The 25,801-nt window shown below is 40.3% G+C and overlaps 1 protein-coding gene and 1 non-coding gene across 8 annotated transcripts in view; both read right to left on the bottom strand.

Annotated features, from left to right (window-relative positions):
* PRICKLE1 (prickle planar cell polarity protein 1) overlaps positions 1-25,801 on the bottom strand; it is a 107,969-nt gene that overhangs the window by 55,788 nt on the left and 26,380 nt on the right. The window lies entirely within an intron of this gene.
* On the bottom strand, positions 14,525-14,597 carry TRNAT-GGU (transfer RNA threonine (anticodon GGU)). The gene has a single exon. It is a non-coding gene; the product is annotated as a tRNA-Thr (tRNA).

Below are 25,801 nucleotides of genomic sequence, written 5' to 3' on the forward strand. Positions count from 1 at the left end.
TTCAAACGACCAAGAAAGGAAAGAAAGAAGACGGGTGGAAGCAATGGATTTTCATATGCACGTCTTTCACATTCTCAGGGAGATGGCTCAAGGAATGCCCAATTATAAATAAGAACCCTCTTGGTGTATTAAAGGGTAAAAATCTGGGGGTCACATTACGTAGTACAGATGGAAATACATCTTACAAACACAGTCAAAACAGGTGATCTGTATAAACCTGCAACTTTTATCTATCTGCAAACTTAACCAAACTTATCCCATGCTTAAATGAAATTAAACCGTGTCAGCCACAAAGTTCAGGATAAAGATCTTGTATGTCAGGGACTTCCCTGGTGGCGCAGTGGTTAAGAATCCGCCTGCCAATGCAGGGGACACGGTTTCGATCCCTGGTCTGGGAAGATCCCACATGCCACGGAGCAAATAAGCCTATGCGCCACAACTACTGAAGCCTGTGCACTATAGGGCCCGCGTGCTGCAACTACTGAAGCCCGCGCGACTAGAGCCAGTGCTCTGCAATAAGAGAAGCCACCACAATGTGGCCCATGCACCACAATGAAAAGTAGCCCCCGCTCACCTCAGCTAGAGAAAGCCCGGGTGCAGCAACAAGACTCAACGCAGACAAAATAAAAATTTAAAAAAAAAAAAGATTTTGAATGTCAAACATAGCATTCTGAAGCAAGTTTTTATTAACTAGGCATTTTGTAAATAACATTTATCTTCAAAGTACCAAACACAGTACTCGTCCCCAGGCAAATAGTAAGTGCCTAGGAACAACAATTCAACAATGTTGAATTAACTTATGACCCTAAACATTCTTTCCTCTGAAATATATTTTAACACTTCAATTGAATTGACCATGCCTTCATTGATAAAAGGCACTTCCTATCTTTAAGCTAATTTTATTTCCATTAAAATGGCCTTTGCAACACAGGTAATTTGAAACAGCAAGCACACCTATAATACAGCAGCTTTACAAAGTGTTGTTTTGTATAGAATGTGTGATTATGAAAATCAAGGCTATTCTGAAACACTGCAAATAATAGAAAAACAAAGAACCAGTAAGTGCAAGCACCTGAATTTTAGTCATGTAATCCTTTTTAAATTAATTTTTTCCTACTAACCCAATAGTAGATTAAAGTTTTCCTGAAATAAAAACCAAAGTTAAATTATTGAGTAAATATTATTGTAATAATTACTGTTTAAATTTTTCACATTTACCTTAAAACTCTTCTTTATTAGTTATGATCCTTTTTAGAAGAAATGTTTGTTTGGAAGACAGTAAGGCACAGTGGTTAAGGACATGGGTTCTAGAATCATCAAGACTTGGTCCATATGGCAGCTCTGCCACTCACTAGCTGTGCCACCTCCCTGGGCCTCCATTTCCTATTCTCTAAAGCAGGGACAATAATGGCACCTACATCAACAGCACCAATAAAAATGATCATTCATATAAAGCACTATGCCTTCTACACAGTAAGTGCTCAACAGATGTTAAATGTCACTATTACGAATGGACCAAAGACCATCATAATGGGCAAGGAGGGGATGAATGCCTTTTCCCAAGAAATCCGTGTGTTTTCCTGCCTAGAGGGTAGTGAGAGGTTCCGTGGTTGAGAAACAGAGAGTGCAAGTGCAAAATCGTGGCCAGAGAGGTCTGGAGGGTGGGCTGGGACCACTTTGCAAGGGCCTTGCATGAGAACTCCGGTGAAGGGTGATCCATTGGCATGTTGTAGCAGGGCCAGGCCATGATCAGATTGCTCTTCAGAACAGGGACCATGGCTGCAGTGTGGAAAACGGTTCAGAGGAATGCAGAAAGAAGCCTAGGCAGAAAGACTAGTTGGGAAGCTGTTAAATAATCACGGTGCCTTAAGTGTGGCAATGAAAATGAGAGGAAGGCTTAGATTTGAGGGCGAGTTCCCAGGAAGACACAATAGTCTATGGTGCTTGAATGTTACAGGGGCCATTGTGAAATGGCCTTGTCAAGGACAGTGTGTCCAATATCAAACTGTGGACCAGCATTATCTCTACACATTCAGATGATCAAGCAGTTAAGAAAGGAGAAGTGAGGAAGTCAGATTGGGTCACTGGGAAAGGGTAGAATTTAAGGGTGTGTTTTCCTAAAGGAAAACTGCCTCCTTCTCTCTTCCTTCCAACCCAAGATGCAACTCAAGATTCACTTAGCAGGCAACAAGCACTACTGGAGGCCCCATCTCATGACCAGGACACGTTGTCATGAGAAGACTTTACTGGGAGCCCATGAAGACATGGCATGCAGAGGGCACTTAATAAACGCGTGTCCGTGAATTTGATAAGCAGGAAGTGAATAAAACAGTGGACTGGGTCTCAAAACTACTTGAATCTACTGAACTCCTGTGTTTTGAGTTTTTTCATTTATAAAATGGAGATGAGGGCTTCCCTGGTGGTGCAGTGGTTAAGAGTCCACCTGCCAATGCAGGGGACACGGGTTCGAGCCCTGGTCCGGGAAGATCCCAAATACTGCGGAGCAATTAAGCTCATGCGTCACAACTACTGAGCCTGCGCTCCTGAGCCCACGAGCCACAACTACTGAGCCCGCGTGCCACAACTGCTGAAATCCACATACCTAGAGCCTGTGCTCCACAACAGGAGAAGCCACTGCAATGAGAAGCCCGTGACAAAGAGGGGCTCCCGCTCACCGCAACTAGATAAAGCCTGCGTGCAGCAATGAAGACCCAGTGCAACCAAAAATAAATAAATAAATAAATTTATAAAACGGAGATAAAAATGTTAGGAATTAGAGAAAGAAAATTCTTAAAATAAGCAAGACCTGATCAAGGAGTATTGATGTTGGAAAGGAATAACTACCCAAGTTCTGTATCTAATGATAATCAATCTACTAAAAATTTTATATATACTCTATACTCTTTAATGTCTATCTAAAGTTTTATTTTGTATCTTTTTGCCATAAAGCAATTAAACAAATAAAATGAAGTGCAAGCTTTCTCAAATTTACATGGGAAAGCTAAATCTGTATGGAAGTCTTACTGTGGAAAACACTATATTTAAGGAAAGTTTTGAGAAAAACTTCTTAAGTTTGAGAAAAACTGAATGTTTGCAAGAAGTCTTCATATTTATAAAAATAAGAACATAATACTTATGGCCTGGTTTTACAGTTGCCTTTAAACATTATTTCATAATAAAACATTATTATTTTAAAGATCTTAGGTATTAGGAAAAAGTTAAATGTATTAAATTTAAATTGCCAGAAATTTTTATAGCTATCAATCAGGCAGAATTTGATGTAATTAGAAATGTTTGGAATATAACATGAGACTCCATTTGATATTCTCACAGCGGCTCAAAAAATACCCATTGACACACCTATTAGAATGGCCAAAATTCAGAAAACTGACAACACAAAATGCTGGTGAAAATCTGGAGCAATAAGAACTCTCATTCATTGCTGGTAGGAATGCAAAATGGCACAGCCACTTTGGAAGACAATTTGGTGGTTTCTTACAAAACTAAACATACTCTTACCATACGATACAGCAATCACACTCCTTGGTATTTACCCAAAGGAGTTGAAAACTTATGTTTACAGAAATATGGATGTTTATAGCAGCTTTATTCATAATTGCCAAAACTTGAAAGCAACTAAGATGTCCTTCAATAGGTAAATGGGTAAATAAACTGTAGTACATTCAGATAATAGAATATTCAGCTCTAAAAGAAAGAAGGTATGAAGCCATGAAAAGACATGGTGGAAACTTAAATGCATATTTCTAGGTGAAAGAAACTAATCAGAAAAGGCTACATACTGTATGATTCCAACAATACGACATTCAGGGAAAGAAGACAGTAAAAAGATGAGTGGTTGCCAGAAGTTGGGGGAAGGTGGAGCACAGACGATCTTCAGGGCAGAGAAAATACTCTGTATACTACAATGATGAATACAGGTCGTCATATCCCATACAATATACAACACTATGAATGAACTGTATGTAATGTAAACTACGGGCTTTAGGTGATTATGATGCATCAGTGTAGGTTCATCAATTGTAACTAACGTACCACTGCGGTGAGGGATGCTGATCGCGGGGGAGGCCGTGCACATGGCAGGGCAGGAGGTATGTGGGAAATCTCTGTACCTTCCTCTCAGTTTTGCTGTGAACCTAAAACTGTACTAAAAAAATTTTCTTTTAATCTGTTGAGTGTGAAAAAATCAAGAAATAATCATCACATACCTAACATGTAGGTGTATGACGAGCATGTGAATGAGCTGTATTAGCTAATTTTTTAAGGATCGCACAGACCTCCAGCATCTTAGTTAGAAAGCAGTCCTTGTAGCCTCTCACATAAATCTTCATGTGAAAACCAAAAGATGGCTCTTTGCCTCTGAAGTACCACCACTAAGGGCAGCTTCCCTTGAAAGCAGCCCCTCTTCCTCTGTACTTTTTTTTTTTAAAGAATGGATGTGTCAGATTTAGACCTTCTGCTCTGTGGCACTACACACGGAAACACTTATAAAATTACACTAAAAAATGGCAGGTTCTTTTTTTAATTAGGAAAAATTTCTAGTCCTTCAAAACTAGATATTTTGCTTTGATTTTATTTGTAATCAAAATATTTCTCTGGAAGCATTTTCTGTAGGCTTAATTACTCAATTAAACATGTTCCTGTGTGACTTGTATGTCGCCACTGCATGATAATCCTGCAGATGGCAAAGATTTAATATGGAATTAAACTAAGCTATTAATTATATATACAAGTTAAAAGAAATCTAAATGAATGACCTCTAAAAAATGTTTCTCATACTTGTCTACTTACCTGGGAGATACAAGAGTCAAGCTAGAAACAGAGTAATGATGAAGTGCTTGTACTTTGCTACTTGTTTTTATGAAATAAATACTAGCCTTTTATTTAAAATGCCACCATAGGATAAAAATGTGATTCTTACAGAAGTCAGGTCATCTCAGATCTACTGCTACTATATCCGATCGAAAACAAAACTATCCCAAGCTAGTACGACATGGTGTACTTTCATGTACGTTGAACGTGAGAGGCAGACAGCAAAGTCTGTAAAAGATGATTTTCACTGAAGACTCATGTTAAAGTGAATAAATGGAGAAATCTTTTTTTTTTGCAATCAGATGGCAAAGATGGGAAACATTCACTGCAAGTTAGGAATAAAAGAGTTATGTAAATATTTTTATCTTGGATGGTTATCTCCTCTGGAGGGAAGACAAAGCAACTAAATAATAATCCAAAATGTACAGATAGTAGAGTCTTACATAACATTATCTTCGGGGACTAAAAATTCTTTTTTGGTAGTTCTGAATACCATTCCGTTGAAAGTCAGTCTTCTCTTCTCCCCTCCCTCATAAGGGGAAAAATCCAGCTTGGAGTTTCTGTTCATGGAGGTAGGGTTTGGATCAAATTCATTAGATCCAAAGTTAGGAAAAAGGAAGAATTTGTCAAGTTGGATTAAATTATGGATTTTTATTTCTGCTTCTTCCATTGGTAGACAATGTAGTTCATTATTTTAAATGAAACACTGACAGAGAACCTGAAACTCTTTATTTTCTACTTTAGAAATGCCATGAATCATTCCCCCTAAATTATATTGAAGTCACTGTTTAATGACTTGCTAACTTCCCTAGTCAAACATAAGCTCTCTTTTTGAATCGGCATTTTCTTTACTACTCCCCTGGGGAAACGAAAGAGAGTTCAGTAACTCCTGAAGGTTCCTGACTTTTTCTCTAAGAGTCCCTGAGACGCTAGAGAAAAGTACAAAAGGCAAAAACCCTAAATAAGCAAGGAAGGTTTCACAGAGGATCTACTGGCCAAGTGACACAAAAAATTAAGTGCACTTTGTCCAGTTAATATTACAAGAAAAGCACAACCTTGTTCATCGAACATATGCCTTATCGCTAAACATCCTAAGGCTTTGTTTTTAATGTACGATAGTGTTAAAACAGTGGTACCTTTCCACCAATGATAGATCAAATACTCTGGATCTCTGATAAATGATCTTTTAGGCTCACAACCCCCTCCCCCTTCACATGATGTAGTTTTACAAAGATAAATCAGAAAGGTTTAAAAAACTATATACTGTTAACCTTTTCCATTTCATGATTGTCTACAAGCAACAACCGAGAAAGCGTATGCGTTTTAATTCGGAAGGAAGAATAATGCTGAGTCCAACTCTGAACCCCTTACAATTCACATAAAACATGAAAATTCGAGCCAACTTTACAGACAACTTAGAGCTAATTTTGATTTATTTGAATATAGTCGACGTGATATTTTTGATTCAATGTAAAATGAGCAACAGTTAATAATCAGAAGCATATCTTTATGAGGATGATAACATAATGAGAAACAAAAGCATTATTTTTTTCTTCATTTATTTATAACATATTTCTCATTTAAAAATTTCTGTTCTCGGGCTTCCCTATTAGCACAGGGTTAAGAATCCGCCTGCCAATGCGGGGGACGCAGGTTCGAGCCCTGGTCCGGGAAGATCCCACATGCCGCGGAGCAACTAAGCCCGTGCGCCACAACTACTGAGCCTGCGTTCTAGAGCCTTCGAGCCACAGCTACTGAAGCCCGCGTGGCTAGAGCCTGTGCTCCGCAACAAGAGAAGCCACCGCTCACCACAACTAGAGGAAGCCTGTGCGCAGCAATGAAGACCCAACGCAGCCAAAAAAAAAAAAGGAATTTCCATTCTCCCAGCATTTCTACTTCTAGCAGTAAATCCTAAAGAAGTAATCAGAGATGTGCAAAAAGATTTATGTACAGCGTGTTCCAAGAGTAATTTTTAATACTGAAAAATAAGAAGTACCTTGAAGATTCAACATTATGGGACTGATTAAGAATTAGTTAAATAATTATATTCAAGTGGTATAAAATTGTGCAGCTATAAAAATGATGCTATAGAACCAGTGCTGTCCAACAGAAATAGAGTGTGTATGATATTTGTAACTTTAAATTTTCCAATAGGTGCATGAAAAAAAGTTTTTAAAAAGTGAAATTAATTTTATTACTATATCTTATTTAACCCAATATTTCAACAGGTAATCAAAATAAAAATTAATAATGAGGCATTTTCCCTTTTTATGTACTTCCTCTGGAATTTGATGTGCTTTTTTGTAGTCACAGCACATCCTAATTCTAACTAGCCACAATTCTAGTGCTTAACAGTCCATGCTGCTGTGGTGACAGTACTGAACAGTGCAGTCACAGACAATACTTAGATCTAGAAAGTAGTTAATAATGTATGAAAATTTCAAAACAGATTATATGAAATATCTATAGTATGTTTCTAATCATATGCTTTAAAAATTCATGAACAGGAGAAAAAAGCATAGGAGGGTATATGCCGAAAATGCTCACGGTATTATTCTAGGAAGCAGGATTATAGTTATTTTCTTGTTTTCTTTTTTCTCTTCTGTATTTTCTAAATGTTTGAAAATAAACCTGTATTATTTTGAATTTAAGAAATGATTCTGTTAACAGGCTCCAGTCAGCACTGATTAGATTTATGATGACCTTAGACATTCAACTCTTTCTAAGAATTTGATCCCTGAAAAGTAACTGTATTTATTTTGTATTTCATACTAGTGAATACAAATTTCATTGTCCTCAGAGAATAATTCACCACTATGTACAAGATTTTGAGCATGAGCCCTAACATTTGCCCCTTGAATGCAGTGTGTGTATTTACAGTATAAGAACTGTGAGTAAATTATTTCATTGCCTGTTAAATAACCATTTCAAGTCTAGACAAAAATCATAAGTAGCCATTATTTATAAAGTTTCCATTCAAGGTACTCGGGAAATTGTATAATAAATAGGCAATGTGACCAACACCTCCTCGTACCCCAAATCACACACAAAAAAAGAGAGAGGAAATATATTAAATGGGCAAAGATGCTAAATACAGACAAAATCCACTTTGAAAAAGTGAGACTAAACTAAAATGACTGTTACAAGCTCGGCATCCACCTTCAAGCAGCAGAGAGCTTACTCTGCTGACCCTCTTCATCACTGTAGCCCACCCTCCCAAACCCCACACAAAAGGCTCTTAAGACAAACCAGCCTATATTTCCTCTTCAACCATCTCTTCTCAATATTCCCCATCACTGTCTAGCTCTCTGGCAGTCCTCATTTTATCCTCAGCAAAATTCCTGGGGCCCTTAAGGAGGTCCAGAAAACGTCTGACATTAACTAATTTTACTGATAAATATTTACTGAGTTCCTATTTACTGCATTAAAGTGGGGCTTATATCAGATAGGAGAAATATACAAAAACATAAAAATACAAAAATAATTTTAAATGGTGGTAAGGAAAATAACGGAAAAGAAGAGAGTGCTATGGAAGAAGATAATAGACTGGGGCTTGGGGCAGGAGCAGGGTGGTGGTCAGGAAAGCCCTCTCCAATGACAAAGGACAAACCCACTGTTGCTGAGGCCTGATGGATGAGAGGGAAAAAGCGGGAAGAAGTGCCTTGCTGAAGATGTGCATGTCCCAGCCCCGGGTGGACGAGAGCAGGTAAATTCAGGAATCTAGGGTTGGCTGGGTTAGGGTTAGGGAGTGGAAGAAGGCTGGAGCCACTCCAGCCCGTGGGAGTCTAGCAGAGGGGCCAGTGTGTAAGCATGGTCATTGCTAGTATTAACAACGACAGCAGTAGATAAAATATAAGCACTTTTGAGAAGCTAGGCACATGCTAAGAGCTTTACACACAATCACGGACTAATTCCTCACAGCAGCCCTTTGAGATGGGGATGATGAAGCACCTGTGAGGTTAGAACCTTGTCTGAGGTGACATGACTTGTAGAGGGCAGGGTAGGGGGTCTGCTGACACAGCATCCTCTTGGATGAACTGCCTCTCCTTCCAAGTTTTGCACCCTGATCCATTGTCACCAGAGTTATGGGCAAAGGCAGAGTGTTTTGAAAGAGGATACTGGAAAAAAACTGAGATTTCTGTTCCTAGAAGGAGAAACCTATCTTATGGACACGAAAGACCAAATTCGCTCATGTCTGAACCACAGAGGAAGGACAAAGAAAAATATGCGTAGCACGCTATAGGAGATACCTGCAGGTTTTGTCTTCCTGACACATTATTTTCATTTTTTTCTAGTAAAAACTATTTTCTTTGGGCAGCTCTCCCTCCCCCACTCTCAGTCTACAGTGGTTTTGGTAGGGCAGACCCTACCCCTGGCTTGCTTTAGGGCTGAGCACATGACTCTTCACACCTAGGCAACTGGAACATTTCATTCCCTAGAGTTACTGGCTGCTTGAGGGGTGCCAGACTCCGCGCTGTGGTGCAGAAATATGTTGATGAACAAGACACAGTCCCTTTCCCCCTTGGAGCTCATAGCTACTCCAGAGGGAAAAGGAAGGAAGCACAGGTGAGCATACCTACATCATAATTTACCTACAAACTGAACACAGTGCAGTAAAAACAGCACCTGATTAAAAAGAAAGTCTTGGTTCTCTAGTCTAGACATAAACATCGTCCACTGAACTCTATAATGAAAGGCTCGAAAGTGCAGAGGCCAAAAGACAGGGAGACCTGGAAGATGAGAGACCAGCCCTGGTAGCAGCAGCAGCTATGGGCAGAAAGGCTTAGTTAGAGCCAGAACTGCAGGAATCTAAGTGGACTCTGGTCTGTTTCCAGAAATAAAGCTGCTAAAGAAAGAAATCAATCTAGGAACTGAGAAGAGAACGTCAGGGGGGACACCACAAAGAGCCATGGTAAAAAATGCCTCCAGCTGCTACAAAAGGACGTGAACCCTGCAAGACTTTTCTGGCCTTTACCACCATAGCTCTCAGTAGCTCATCTCTCCTCCTGGCCAATTACTGTATTTCCCTGAGCAGTTCTATATCTGGCTCCCTCCTCAGTGAGGCGGGACATGAACTGCTCTGCCAAACGCAGGATCCAGGGCCCCAGAACTTACCAAGAGCACCTGGCTTCTGGGTTCCTACATTCCTGTGTGTCCAGCCTTCAAACGGGGCCTCTTCCCAACTCGCTGTGCAGATGTGTAGGTTTTTCACCCTACTTGCTATGAAGACTCATTAAGTTTCATGCCCAAATCACAGATTTAATTCATATTTAGTGGAGGTGAATGCTCTTCAATTAACTGTTTGGAAAAATTACATGTAGCCCACCTAGAGTTATATTCGTTCTTCTCCATTCTACAAGATCTCAACATAAAGATCCCATTTGGGTGTTGCTAAATTAAAACGCCTCACTCAACACAAATACGCTTCCTGAATTACCTGTTTTGTGTTAACTGGGACCTGAGGGGAGACTATTCTTGAATAAATGCACCAAGGAACAAAAACCAAAACCCAGTAATAATGGACCAAGTCAAACGGACTTAAATACCAACTCTAATGATTTGAGCAGTCATTTAACCATCACATTGATTCACTTATGCAACAAATTTACAGTGAGTGTTTACTGTGTATCAGACAGTGATCTAGGCTTTGGGGATAAGGCGGGAACAAGACATTTTCTGAATATTTTGTATGTACTGAGTACCAAACTATGCCCTCCTCCTTCATGGAGATAAATCCATCTTTCCTTCCTACTTTATTGACTCTTCCCAGGATATACTCTTAAAAATGGCATGTCCATGTCAAGACTCAGTTGTTCAAAGAAGCGTTCTTTCAACAAAAGCAGTCTTGTAACAGTAATACAAAAAAACAAAAAAAAAAAAACAAAAAACCCAAAACAAACACAAAAAACCTTTAAGATCATCTAATTCAACCCATCATCTACAGATGACAAACCTGAGGCAAAGTAAGTTAAGGGTACTTCCCCCAGGTGGTCCATATCATTAGTGCTGAAACAAGTATTAAATCTCTTGGTTTTTCATCCAGTGCTTTCTTCTCCTGCACCATCCAGTACGGTAGCCACTAGCCCCATGCGGCTCTTTAAGTTTAAATTTAGAATTAAAAATTCAGTTCCTCAGCTGCACTACCTCCGTTTCAAGTGCTCAACAGCCACATAAGCTGGTGGCTCTTGTATTGGGCAGCGAACAAAAGAGACTGTTTCCATCATTGCAGAAAGTTCACTGGACAGTGCTGTGGGGTCTAAAACACACTGCTTGCCTTATTCCAGCTCAGCACTTCTCAAACTTTAATAGGCAGAGTACCCAGTCTGTGGGGATCATGTACGAATGCTGATGCTGATACAGTATAGGTCGGGATGGGGCCTGACATTATACAGTCCTCATAAGCTTCCGTCCGCAGAACTGTGCTGGGTCTGAGGACCACACTTGGCAGTATGGAGTGTCAAGGTTCTGGTTCAATACTGCAGTTAATACTGCAAGAGTTAGTGTCCTAACAGTTTAATGTGTATGATGTTTTTGTCTGCCCCATGAGATTTTAAGCTGCTTAAGATAGAGCACCACATCTTATACTTCCCATCCTTCATCATGACTGCACAGCGTAGGGGCAGACCAGGAGTAAGTTTTCCTATCTATAAATGCATTATATTTGGTGCAAGTTACTGCAATGCTACACATAAACACACACACATAAACAGTTTCTTTCTTTTTTTTTTTTTTGCCACACCGCACAGCTTGTGCGATCTTAGTTCCCTGACCAGGGACTGAACCCAGGCCCTCAACAGTGAGAGCACGGAGTCCTAGCCACTGGGCTGCCAGGAAATTCCCTGTTTTTCTTTTCAAAAGACACCAGGTCTTTGATCTAACCATTCATTGCCTTTGATTTCCCAAAAGTGAGACACTGGTAGCTGTACTATGTCAACTTCAAGAAAACACATAGGAATTAATTGTATTTAATGGTTTTAAAATGAACTGTGAATTTTACTAAAGCATACATATTTAAAATAATTTTTAAATAGTTGAGAAAAAATATATAAGGTATATTTGATAGCTGAATGGATGCTAAATAGTCTCCTGAAAGTACAATTGAATATCCAACTTCTCTCTAAAATTAGAAAATGATTAAAATATTTACAAAAATAATACAATAAGAAATTTTATCTGTGTCTTTAAATTACTGTGGCCTTATTTCCTAGCCTGGAAACACAGGGCACCCTTTCTTAATGGGACAGCTGACAGCTGTCTTGGTATGAGCAGGCACTTCTATAATTCTTATCATAGTTTTCCATCAGCAATTTCCATTTTCCTAGAAATTTCAGTGATTACTATATGTAGTCAGTTATTAATTAAGAACTTTGCATTAGGTTTAAGAGTTCAATCACTTTTGTATCTAAAAGTCACATATCTATGCATTAAGCTTTTAAAGAAATGAGTCCTTTGTGCCTTTCTAAATGTATTCCTTATAAAGCAACAAGAAAAAAAAGTTTTATTAATGCACAAGACTGAAAGAAATGTTAAGTATGTAGAGTTCTGGTTTTGATTTTGGACTTCAGAGAAAGTAAAAGAAGCAGTGGAACAGAAGAGCCCTTTAATTACAATCCAATGTCCTAGAGAAGACTATCTGATATCTCTTCCAGTTGGCATTCGAGCCGGTGTAAGAAAATCAGCTGCGATGAGTACAACACAAAATCATCCCACCTCGTCAAGATGATCAGGAATTACACTGTGAGTATGTCATGAACCTCCCTAGTTTTGTTTAAGACCTTCTTGGACACATTAAAAGATGGAAATGTTTCAAGAGTTAAATCAATAAATTTATTTATGCTACACAACCTAAGCCAATAAAAGTTTGTGCTAAGATTCCACAAACTCCCACTTCATTTTGGGGAGGGTAACTAAATGAGCATTTTTTCCCCTAGGAGGAGAATAGACTGCTCTCTGGCAGGAAGGTGGCAGCAGTATGATGGTTGAGAGTTTGAGTCTGGAGTTACTGGCTGCATACAAATTCTCCACTCAGCCTCTTCATCATGTCAGCCTTAGGAAAATTAGCTATCTCTTTAAGACTCAGTTTCTTCATCTGTGAAATGGGAATGAGAACAGGATTGCTGGGAGCATTTAATGCAGTACTGATCATATGGCACTTGGCACAGTAAATAAGCATGTAACACACAGTAAGCTTTAAATGAACCTTAATTATTTTTACTAGATCTGAAAGGGATATATCATAGCTCAGTGGCCATGAAATATTTTCCTTCACTTTCATCAAGCTCCTTTAAGACCTCTTACTTTGTGTTTGCATCTAGAAATCTTCCCTTAAAATATTAAAAAAAAACATCTATTTATGAGAGAAATAAAAGATGTATTTGGGGATTTGTTTTTTCAAAACAAGTATGTTATCTGCTCACCTGGAAATGCTCTATAGCCCCTATTCAGAGAGAAAATGATTCAAAGACATTGAAGTACAATCTCAATAAATATAGTATCAATACCCAGATTGAGTCAGTAACATTAGATACACTCCTCTAGAAGAAAACTTTCAGTCATGGGGTTGCTGAAGTGAGGTCCAAGTAGCTGAGAACGAAGTAGAAGTAGACAAATACATAATTTATATTGCACAGGGGGAAAATTTGACTTAGTTCACACAGAGGACTGTTTTTGTCCTTCAGTATCTAGTTTGGTTGTTGCCTACACAAGAATCATGTCAACTCCTCTCTTTCCTTACTGAGCGCAGAACTGACAGAGAAAGAACAAGAACCGTTCTCCTCATCAGGGACAGGAGACAGTGGTCCCAGGAACAATCGCGCGGGCTGGCCAAGCTCCCATCATCAGCCAAAGAAAGGGCTTGTGTGTCAGCACAGTCAGGTGAGAAGGGGTCTGATGCGCACACTCCCTGCATCAGGGTGACCTGTCTCTGAAGGGAGGGCGGTGGACACATTCCCATTGAAGATGTTTATGACAGTGCTAGTCAGTAACAGAATCCAGGCCCCCTCCAGTCATATAAATTCTCCACTCAGCCTCATCATGTCAGCCTTAGGAAAATTAGCTATCTCTTTAAGACTCAGTTTCTTCATCTGTGAAATGGGAATGAGAACAGGATTGCTGGGAGCATTTAATGCAATACTGATCATATGGCACTTGACACAGTAAATAAGCTTGTAGCACATAGGTGCGGGGCAGGGGGGCGGCCCAGGCGCGGGGCGGGGGGGGCGGCCTGGAGCAAGGAAGAGAAACAGGCTTGACACTGCACGTGTGCATAGCACTGTCCCATCGACAAGGTCATAACAGAACTCACTTGACCATGGTCCTCATGAGGTTGGTACAGTTATTTTATCTCGTCAAGAAATGAAGGTCTGAGGGGAAGATGGCATGCCCAAGAAAACCAGCAACGTGGCAGAGGTAGGAACTCCATCCACGTCATTCTGTGGGCAGAGGGCGAGAAAAGGGCTGTGGGGAGGGAAGCACTGAGAACTCGCCTGTGGCAGCACTAGATTTCACCAAGATGTGGTTCTTGTGGCCTTTGGTTTTATTTTCTCCACTGTCAAAGCAAGTAAGGTTCTAAAACTAGGGTTTTTATATAATTTTTCATAATATCATCAAATATTTAATCTCTATTCAAAATTTTCAATTTGTTTTTCAATTTCTTTTTTTTTTTGGCTGCGCCACTTGGCTTGCGGGATCTTAGTTCCCAGACCAGGGGTTGAACCTGGGCCCTCAGCAGTACCAGTGCAGAGACCTAACCACTGGACCACCAGGGAATTCCCTAAAATGTTTTAATAGCAGCTTTTTCCTCACCTAACCAGGATCCGAACAAAGTGGTACACTGCATTTGGTCACTAGGTCTCTTTAGACCTTTTAGACTAGAATAGTGTCCCCATCATTTCTTTATTTTTTTTATTTTTTTGTTTTTGTTTTTGTTTTTTGTTTTTTTTGCGGTACGCGGGCCTCTCACTGTTGTGGCCTCTCCCGTTGCGGAGCACAGGCTCTGGACGCGCAGGCTCAGCGGCCATGGCTCACGGGCCCATCCGCTCCACGGCATGTGGGATCTTCCCGGACCAGGGAACGAACCCGTGTCCCCTGCATCGGCAGGCAGACTCTCAACCACTGCGCCACCAGGGAAGCCCTCCCATCATTTCTTTAAATCACACTGGCTTTATGAAGCATCACAACTGTTGTCTTCTAGAAGGGCCACATTCTGGATTTGGTTGTTTCCTTATATCGTCTTTTAACATATTCTGCTAGCCCCTCTATATCCTGTAACCTGGGTCAGGTTTGACTGGATTCTTGGAAAGAAGATTTCACTGGTGGTGGTATGTTTCACATTGTTCCACATCTCACCTTGCTTCCTATTGTTCTACATCAAGAAACGTATAAGATCGCCCCACTGTTACGGAATTTCAGAGTGATCACTCCGTTTAGTTGGTGAGCACCATATTTCTCCATTTTAAAAGTGGGTTTTGTTTTACTTTGTTTTTGTCAATCGTTAGTATACGTAATTTTTTTGGTACTATGTAGATAGGCTATTCCTCAACAATTTCTCAATTTTTGTAGCTATTTTTTATGTTATGTTTGTAAATGTATCATGTTTTACCAATTAAAATCCTTCTGCAACATTCATTATTTGGGTTGGGAATCTGGTGAGCCAAATCTGCCCTACTTCCACCTCCCAGTGTTACCTTCATGGACCCAACTGCAGGTTCAGGCCTTTTCCTCCACCTGCCAAGTAAAGATGGTGGGCCTTACCTTTTGCAGGACAGGGGAGTTCCATCAGGATATGGACAGAATTCAATCTCTACCCAAAACTCTAAGAACAATGCTAACCATCTGGTAAAATTAGTTATGCTTTTGAAAATGTCTATTTTTATCAAAGATTTATATACACACACACACATACACTTTTTAAAAGCAAAACAATGCTAAAAGGCTCACAACAGAAACAGTAGTCATTTGGCCACCCTTGACCAACAGAGTCAACCACTTTTAACTCTTGTAGTTATTTCTTCCACTACTTACCTCCATATTTCTAAATAATATGTAGAACTATTATACTTAATTTAAAAATTTTAGTCATTATCTCTGACTTCCTCTTACAGTAGATGAGGATTAGCTGCTTTTCCTAGTACTGGCTTTGGAGGAGAAGTGAACGTGAACTCCTAAGGTGACCACACTGAATTTTTTTTTTTTTTTTTTTTTTGTGGTACGCGGGCCTCTCACTGTTGTGGCCTCTCCCGTTGTGGAGCACAGGCTCCGGACGCGCAGGCTCAGCGGCCATGGCTCATGGGCCCAGCCGCTCCGCGGCATGTGGGATCCTCCCGGAGCGGGGCACGAACCCGCGTCCCCTGCATCGGCAGGTGGACTCTCAACCACTGCGCCTCCAGGGAAGCCCGACCACACTGAATTTTGACAACCACTAGCACATGGTTAGTGGGCCTTAAAAATACTGTTGAATGTCATTGGATGAATGATATAGATATCCAAATGCATAAAGCCAGGATGCATTCTGCAGTTTCTCATAGCAAGTATGCATTGAGCAGAATGTAGGAGAAATACCTCATCTTCCCAAATCACATACATTAAGTCGGTTATTTGTATTTTGTTTTAGTATGTTCTTAGAAAACATTAAAATTCAACACATTAAAATATTTTTAAAAGAGGAATGTCATGAAACTAATTTAAAGGACTCAGGAAAAACATCTCTGCAGCCCAAAGATTTTTTTTCAAGTAAATTCTTAATTGGCAGTAGAGAAAGAAATCTCTAGTTTCTTACTTTAGATGTGAGAAAGTAGTCTTTTCTAAACAATGATGAGCAAACATGCTTGAAAATATATGGGAGACCTTCCCTGGAGTCACGCAGGCTCAGAATTCAGCCCTTTGCCTCACAGAATTTCAAAGTTTGACGCTAAGCCAAAATAAAAGTATAAGTTATGAATACTCTGAAAAGACTCCCACCTCATTAATATGTCTCAAAACACATTGCTTAAGGGTAAAGTTAATTAAATCACAGTCCACATACATGTGAAATGGACGCATAATCAATCACAGACAAAATTATGTTATACAAAGACAAAATAGGTGTAGTGGACACTAACAAAAGTTAAATGAAAACAGATTCATACAATGGAAGGAATTTTTCACCTGACTTGCTGCTGCCTCTTTGTATTATCCAGCTTTCGGGACTATCTGAGGCAAATTGATGAAAGAATTAAATATTCTTCTTTACTTGGAAACCTTTAAAGTGGCAAATCTTCCATTTAGTACTTGAGAATTTCTCAAGCTGACTTCAACCAGCATCAGATTTTCTAACAAGGCACGAAAACTCTTAAATTTACTGGCTGAATTACGTAGCTTTGTGCATTTTCCAAGAACTCACTCTCCATGTTTTGTTGTGTGTCTTTGGGCCTTTCACTTTCATTGCATTTCAACTATTTTGCAAGAAGAGAAAAGAAAGAAACCGAAACCAGCCATTTTGATTACTTGTTAACAGTTCTGACAAAAGAGACCCTGAGTTTTGTTTTTTGTTTTTGTTTTCTGTAATTAGCTGCAGGCTCCAAGTATGCACGTACTATTACTAACAGGAGCAATCTGGAGCAGATGTGAAATTATTTTCTGTAGCTGGAATAATTTCTATCCCCTGTAATATTATTTCCCTTATATGTCTAGCTTTGGTAACATTGAATCTCAGAATGGGGAGGCTCTTAGAATGAGGTACTTTCAAACCTCCACCTGAGGCATCTTCCTAGCAAGGGCTGATAATAGGAAGTGGTGCACCGTGGTCAAAAGAGCAAGGGGTTGGGAGCCAGATAGTTTTAACCACTTCTAACAGAGGCTAACAACAGATACCCAGGAAGTACTTGGGCAGTTATGTAATGTAATAGACACACAAGAGTCAGTAGCACAATGCAATAGACAAAACCCCAGGATGTAGAGTTGGAGCTGTGTGTTTCAGGATAGGTTACTTCTCTTCTCTGAGGCCCAGCTTCCCCGCTGCCAAATGGAGAAAATACTACACCTAATTCACAATGTTATTTTTAAAAACCAAATGGGATAAAATGTGTGAGGCTCAGAAAGTATGAGCTACCATTATTAGAACAATTCAGATTAAAAACCGGGAACTGGATAAACCTACTTTCAAGGTTCTCAGATGAACAGTATTATGTACCTAATGAAGGCAGCGATTTTTATAAGTGACAATTTTAATTTACGAGAGAAGAAAATCAAGGTTAAAGTTCACAGTATATGTAGTAGAAAACATATCCTCTATCTTTAAATCTCCCTAATATATGAACAGAAAAATATGTATTCATGCTTTCTAAGCATAAGCGTAATACAGGCGACAGAAAGGACAATCCTGGGTCCTCCCCCAGGGACAGTCCATCTAGGAGTACACAGCAGTCACGCACACCGGAATAACTACACAAGACCGTATAAGCTAAGTGGTGAATAAAGGGTCCGGAATAATAAGTTCCAAGGAGCAAGGGCTGGCTCCCTTTCAGGAGGTGTGGTCAAAGCGGGGTGGGGGGGGGGGCTTCCCTGGTGGCGCAGTGGTTGAGAGTCCGCCTGCCGATGCGGGGGACACGGGTTCGTGCCCCGGTCCGGGAGGATCCCACATGCCACGGAGCGACTGGGCCTGTGAGCCATGGCCGCTGAGCCTGCGCGTCCGGAGCCTGTGCTCCATAACGGGAGAGGCCACAGCAGTGAGAGGCCCGCGTACTGCAAAAAAAAAAAAAAAAAAAGAGTAGGGGGAATTTGAGCCGGGCCCTAAAGGTCAGTTTTCCGGAGAGGAGGTGGGGAAGAGGAAGGTCATTATTTCAGATGGAAAGAATGTGCTGGCCTGTCCAACCCCCATCTACAATTTAAACTAATGATAAAGCTGCAGTCCAGAGTCTCAGAAGATTCCCCGATTTGGCATAAGAAGGGAGACAACTTGTAACTTTCTAGATAAGGTCGCCTCCCCCCACAGGAAGCTAGAATAAAGGTATGAGGGGTAACATTAAGGAACAATTGGCACCCATCCCAGCGTTCCTCATCTGCCCTGTGGCATCGAGGGGTCTTGCTGAAGCTGGTCAGAGGTAAGAACATACATCCAACAAGCTACAGCAGAATCCACACCAAATGGGGGTTTGTGAGGATACAAAATAAAGTGTAAGAAACACAAGAGGGAACGGGTTGAAATACCTGTTGTTGTTAAGCTTATCTTGACATAGTTGCATGGGTCATATGCAGAGTTCTCAGAGTGGGGCTTCCACTGACTCAAAGTCTCCTTTATGCCCTGGGATGGTGTAATGCCCCCATCTTCCACCCTACTGCTACTGACCATCTCCACTTGGGTGACTCTAGGCACCCTTTCCTTTCTCCTTCCACAGTCTATCTCATAGGATACGCATGCCTCCTCCCAACAGTGGCCTAATCCAGAAACCTGAAAGTCCCCATGGACTTCTGTCTCTTCCTTAGATTCTTTAATGGATGGGTCACTATCTCCCCAGTCTGGTCTCACCTCCTATAATCTATATATTCTCCAGACTGCTGCCACAAAGAGTATCACTTGCAGGATAAAAATCTCAACTCCTTTTTAGCAAGGCAGAAAAGGGCATCATTATCTGGCCCCAGCCGACCCGTCTGACCTGAGCTTCCAACCCTCTTTCCTTGAAATTTGCACCCTGGCAACATCTAATTACCTGAGAGGTCCCGGAACCCACCCTGCTTTGGGGCCTCCCCGTGTTGCAAACACTCTCCCCTCCCACTGTGCTGACAACTTGGAACATTTCTATTCATCCTTCTAGCCTTAGCTCAAGTCCTTTCTCTGCACTGATTCTTTCCTGACACCTGCCCACGTGCTGAGATGCTCCTGTCCATGTATAGCCTAGAACTGTGACCATTTACAATGTCTGTCTTTGCACCTGCTTTGTAAGCTCCTTGAAATCAGGAACAAAAACCTTTTTCCTTCCAGCTCTAGCATCCTGCACACAGTGCCCACCCAAACAAAACTTTGTTGAGCAAATGACTAATTTTAAAATGAAAAAGAGAGGAATCGATATTATTTGCTTAAAATCAACAAGTCTGAAGAAATCCACTGCAAACATTATAGTCTATTTAATTGGAGGTGGGGTGGACTTGCATGGGGATATTCTCCAACAGTTTATCTTTTCTTTGAAACTGTCAAGCCAATGAAATAGACTCACGCATGTTGTACAACAGGGCAAGGAAGCAAAGGAGCATTTGTTTAAAAGAAATGACCTCTATGGTACTACCTGAATTTACAGGGTTTTGGAACTCTTTTCCACCCTGCTGATACTCAAATTTAGAATATTTTCAACCTCTTCTCTACTACCAAAACAACAGAAATACCACAAAAATTTAGAAGCAGCCAGACAACAGAGACCTAGCACTAACTTAGCTTTGAGAACTCTCAAAATTACATTCAAAGGCCCCCTATAAAATGGGCGATGTTATGAAATTGTCTTTGCATCCCTCGAGGAAAAGGGTGACACACAGACTCATGCTGGAAATCGTAGGACTGAACTCTAAAATCCTCAAGTTTTGAGTATTTGGTTAATTGCAATCATTTACTTTCCTTGGGAATTAATAGAAACCATCTGCTTAATGATAAAGCTGAGCTCTGCAATTATTTGAGGAAACATGTGCTGTAGTCAGCGTCTTACTGAGGAAGCCTGCTAGACATACGTATTTTTGTTTTATAATTAAAGCCAATCACATTCATTAATTTAAAAATGCTGGGTTTTTAAAATTTATCAGCACCACCCTTGTTAATATGCACCTATGCAACCTTTAATTTTAAACTTATGGTAGGTTAAATAGCTGTAATTGTACAGATGGCTGTGATCACACATCAGAATGTTGAGGTGATCATGAGAAAAAAATAAAGATGAGAAATAAATGTCCACTCTGAACCACATACCCGCCTCTGGGTCTCATGCCTGTGTTCGGAGGGATGTTTCCCTCTCCTAGCAAACAGGAAAATGGCTGAGTGCTCCAAACAAAATTCCTTTGAACTGGCCATCTCTCAAAGCTCCTGCTAAATCTAACTGCAGTTCTGCTAGCAGATGTGAAGAAAAACAGGCAGCTTTTGTTACACGGCAGCCTAGAAAACGGGAAGAGCCAACGTCTCCTCTGAATGGCTGTAAATATTGATCCACCTGTAAAGAATAAGGGTGCCATCTCTGAATGGTGGCAAATAAATAAAGCAGGAGGAGAATAGAGGAAAGAGAAACACACACGTTGGGCCAAGAGCTCCAAGCCAGTTTCTTCTGTGTGTGTGTGGCCCAAGGGAGGAGGAGATGTTTATTTGGACATCTTCCCTTCCGAAAAGAAGCCAGCTGACTGTCTGCTTTTGTATGCGTCCACTGTTAGAGCCCAGTTAACTTCATAGGCAAAGACTGTCCAGTTTTTAACCAATGTAACGAAGGATTTTGAATTTTTAAAACCAGTTGGTAAGAAACAGCTAATCCTCACCACTCCAGCCCACCAAAAAAACCCACTTTGGCTCTACAATGTTTAACTAGTTATTACTATGGTCCTTAACCTACAGAACAGCAGAGGGGTTAAGAAGATGGGTTTTGCAAAGTATGACAGACACTGATTAAAATCTCCATTAGCCATTCACTACCTGTATACATTTAAGAAAGTTACTTAATGTCCTAACACCTTATTTTCTATTTCTGTAAAATGGAGAAAACAATAGTATCTACCATAGAGGGCTGTGAAAATCAAAAAAGATAATGGGGCTTCCCTGGTGGCACAGTGGTTGAGAATCCGCCTGCCGATGCAGGGGACACGGGTTCGTGCCCCGCTCCGGGAGGATCCCACATGCCGCGGAGCGGCTGGGCCCGTGAGCCATGGCTGCTGAGCCTGCGCGTCCGGAGCCTGTGCTCCGCAACGGGAGAGGCCACAACAGTGAGAGGCCCGCGAACCGCAAAAAAAAAAAAAAGATAATGTATGAAAAGTGCTTAGTCCAGGGCCTGGAGCAGAGAAAGTGCCCACAAATATGAGTTATCTTTGTCATTTTTATTCTTATTATCATTATGGCCAGTCTTACGGTAGAAACTAGCAGGAAAATCTTAGGAATCATCACGATTCCTGAGGGATCACCCCTGCCAGGGGCATCATTGCCAGAAAGAAGGCATCCTCTCTCTTCTTTTGAAAAGGAATCCAGGGAGGAAGTTGAAAGAGTTGGGCTGAGATAGCTGTGAGCAGTACCACAAGCGGCCGTTCTATCAGAAATGTACATAAAGACCCTGTTTTAAAGCTGAGTAAACACAACAAATCTTTTGGCAAAGAGGGAAGAGGTGTTTTAGGATATGAATATTTGTATGCCACCCTCAGTTTCTTTTTTTAAAAAGTTTCAAACAAATATGTCCATTGTATTATGTTATCAAAAGGCATATGGGTTCTAGAGTCAGGGGGACCAGGGTGCCTCTCCCGTGCTGCCACTTACCCTAGGTGACCTGGGGCAAATCACTGAATGTCTGCCTCAGTTTCCTCCTTTGAAAAGGGGTGATAATAAAAATACTCATCAAGTTATGTAAGCATTAAATAAGCTGATACTACAATGGGGCTTAGAACTGAATTCATTTTGCTTATCATTGTAAAGATCAAAAGAGATAATGCATGTATGTAAGACTTGCAGGTATTAAGTGCTCACTACACAGTACCTATCATTCTTACTGTAAAGAAATTAGAAAATAAAATGAACGAACCAGAATAAAGTAAAATAACTCAATTTTTAAATGGAAACTTCTAGAATTAAATAGTATAAAAATGACCAGAATTGTGGTTGGAGAAAGACACTATTTCTAAGAAAACTATGGAAATTTTTTTCCCTAATAATCCTTTTAAAAGGAGTCTGGACTAAGACGTTCCAAAGGTGGGAGATGACTTCTGTATTTCCCTTTTAGACCCATTAACAGTTCACAAATTATTCAGTGGAGGAACTATTAATAGAAACCTGTAAGACAGCAAAAGTATCACACGAAGCAAGGCAAATGCCTACTAAAATGGGAAGCTCCAAGTTCAATAAAGACTTTTAGCCAAACCCAAGAGAAGCAAGGGAATGCATTTATTAATGTCAACAAGTCCAAGTCCTATTCGAGGTGGAGGTTTTAAAATATGGAACTTTCCCCCTAAAACCCAGGTTCAAGTTCCCTTCATCAACTCTTTCCCTAAGGCACTGGGCAATAATGGGTATTAATATGAAAATTTCTCTAGTCTGAATCACAGAGAATGGACCTAGACCTTTTTTTAAACCAAGAGTGCCATACTAGGTAGTGTGATACAAACACTTGGAGGGGATGGTCCACTTAAAAGTATTGCTTTGAGTGGGCAGCTTTAAAAAAAAATTTCAAACTCCTTTAGAATACACAAATTCTGTTAGATTATAAAGGAAAATAGAATAAACTTAGGCCAAATATGTTGGGGGGTTTAAATAATATTATTTTGTTTAGATATGTGGAAAACAATAATCTTTCTGTGGGACTATAAAATCAGTTTAGCAATGTTTCTTTGCTTTCCTTTTCTTATCCCCACATCCAAAATTTAAAATCTTTCACAACATATGTACTGATTACTACATACATATAATTAATTTTTAAAATAAGAATGTACAAAAATAATTATTTCTAATGTATTTTCAAGTTTCAAATGACACAAGAGCTCAGGGTTAAATTTTTTCTCATGTTTTTTTATGGTCTAACACATAATTTTGAAATGTGACACACGAGTATTTGTAAATTATAAGAGTCTAAATATTTTAACAATAAGAAATAAAGCTTACTTATTCAAGAAGAGCTTTTTAAAATCGTCCCTCTAGGATCCTTCTAGAATAACCATTATTCCTATAACAGCATTTCTTTGTATGTTACATGGTTACTCAGAATTAGCAACAACCTTACTCTTATTCCTAGCGCATATAAACCTTTCATTATCCTAGGGAACCCAGAAAGTAAAAAGAATTACACCTTTCAGCATTTAATCACCAAATTTGATTTTCTTTACGAATAGCCTGAAGGTAGGTCTGTAATATTATGTACCTCTTAACTCCACTTTGAAGGTAAGCAAACGTTTACCACCCCACTTAGTTCCTGAATACAATCCATATTCTTGTCTGTGGTTCAGACATAAAGCCCTATTGATTATGTTCAAGTGGCCACTTACAAGGGTGCCTTAAGCAAGCGCTTGTTGAATTCACTGAAGGAGGTTCTCTGGCCTTGATAGAGGCAAAACGCTACAGACGTCACCACCACCGTGCCCCAGCTTGAAGGCTTTGAGGGCTTCCCAGGGTGGAGGATGAGGGCCCAAACTGGGAGATGTGGTCCTCCGACCTTTCCGGCTTCATCTCACAACATGCTCATCTTTGTTCTTTCTAATAACCACCAACAGTAATAACTACTACCCACACAGGACCTAAGCACTGGATATAAAGCAATTAATTTCGTCCTTACAACACCCTAGAGTGGAGGGACTATTATTACCCCCACTCTACAGAAGAGATTAAAGGACCTGCTTGAGATCTGCCAGCTAGCAAGTGCGGCAGCCGGGATTCAGACAAGCATAGTGTGGCTCCAGGCCTGAGCGCTCCCATCTTGACACTTAGACAGAGATAGGGTCTTGCACAAAGTAGGACCTCAATAAATCTTTATTAAATGACTGAACAAATGACTTCTACAAATAGTCAAGAAGTCTATACAGTCAATCCTGACTTCCCAGTTTCTACACATAACTCCATTATGAGTTTCAAAGGAGGATTTAAATGGATAATGCAGAAATTTGCTCAGCAAATATTGCAGAGCACCTACAATGTGCCAGGCACCCAGGCTAGAAGGGGACACTGCCCTGCCTCCAAAAAGCTCTTGGCCCAGTGTAGGACACAGACCAAGAACAGGCCACTAATTGCTACCAGAGTGGTGACTGCTGGGTGCTACTCAGCTACAGAATAGCTCATCTGAGCTGCAAAGAGCTAAGCCTTGGGGAGGGTTCAAGACAACAGTGAATGCTCTATAAATAAAGCCAGTTTATTCAACACATATTCGTTCTGCTTTAACCTTTTGTGAGCTGGCCTGGGACAGTGCCTGGCCTGAGGAGCAGCTCAATTACTGTTTGTTAAATGGATGAAGGAAGTCAAATGAAGGCAGCAAGCCAACTGTGACTGGTCACCTTGTTTGATGACCTTGGAAAATGCATTTCAGGTTCTAACCAAACTTGCAGGCTCATGTAGTTCAGGACTCTCATTATATCAGAGCAGGAGAGGAGCCATAGTTAACAACTCCCTGCCCCCCACATATGCTTCCCTTAAAAATGAGGGGCAAACAAACAAAAATGAGGGGCAAGTCAAAAATCAAAATAGCAAATGGAACTCCAGATTTTATATCACCTATTCACACACCACCCTCTCTTCCTTTCTGCAAATGCTTTATTTTTAAAGATGTCCATGTTTACTTAAAAGATGCTTTAGGGACTGGAAAGGCTGGATCCCTCCTTATGTCATCTGTGACACACGGAATACTTGAGTTATTAACAATTCTGAGCTTTCTGTGGGAGTCATTTTGTTTTTATAAAACTGGCAAATCAAAATTCTAGGTTTCATGACTGCTTTATGTAACCATGCAAAGTTTTTCTCTCTATATAAAAAAGGTTCCTCACGCACATTAAAATATTCCAAAATCATCACATTTTTTTCAATCAAAAACTGAACAGCTTTGACATTTTAAAATAAACTGTCACTTTCAGAATTTGATTCAACTATTCTAATAGCAAGCTGGAGTCATTAAAATTGGCTTTTAGAGAGATACTTCACATGCTTCGTAACTGGCATACTGTAGTGGCGACAGCCTCCAAATCAGGTTTCCAAGGAAGACAGTGTCTCTAAGGACTGGATAAATGCATGTCTCACGCGAGCCGCCCATTAGAAATGTGTTTCAATCTTGTTTAATCATACAAATGCTACATCTTC

Source organism: Pseudorca crassidens, chromosome 11 (assembly GCF_039906515.1).
Source record: "Pseudorca crassidens isolate mPseCra1 chromosome 11, mPseCra1.hap1, whole genome shotgun sequence".
In the NCBI taxonomy this organism is placed as follows: Eukaryota; Metazoa; Chordata; class Mammalia; order Artiodactyla; family Delphinidae; genus Pseudorca; species Pseudorca crassidens.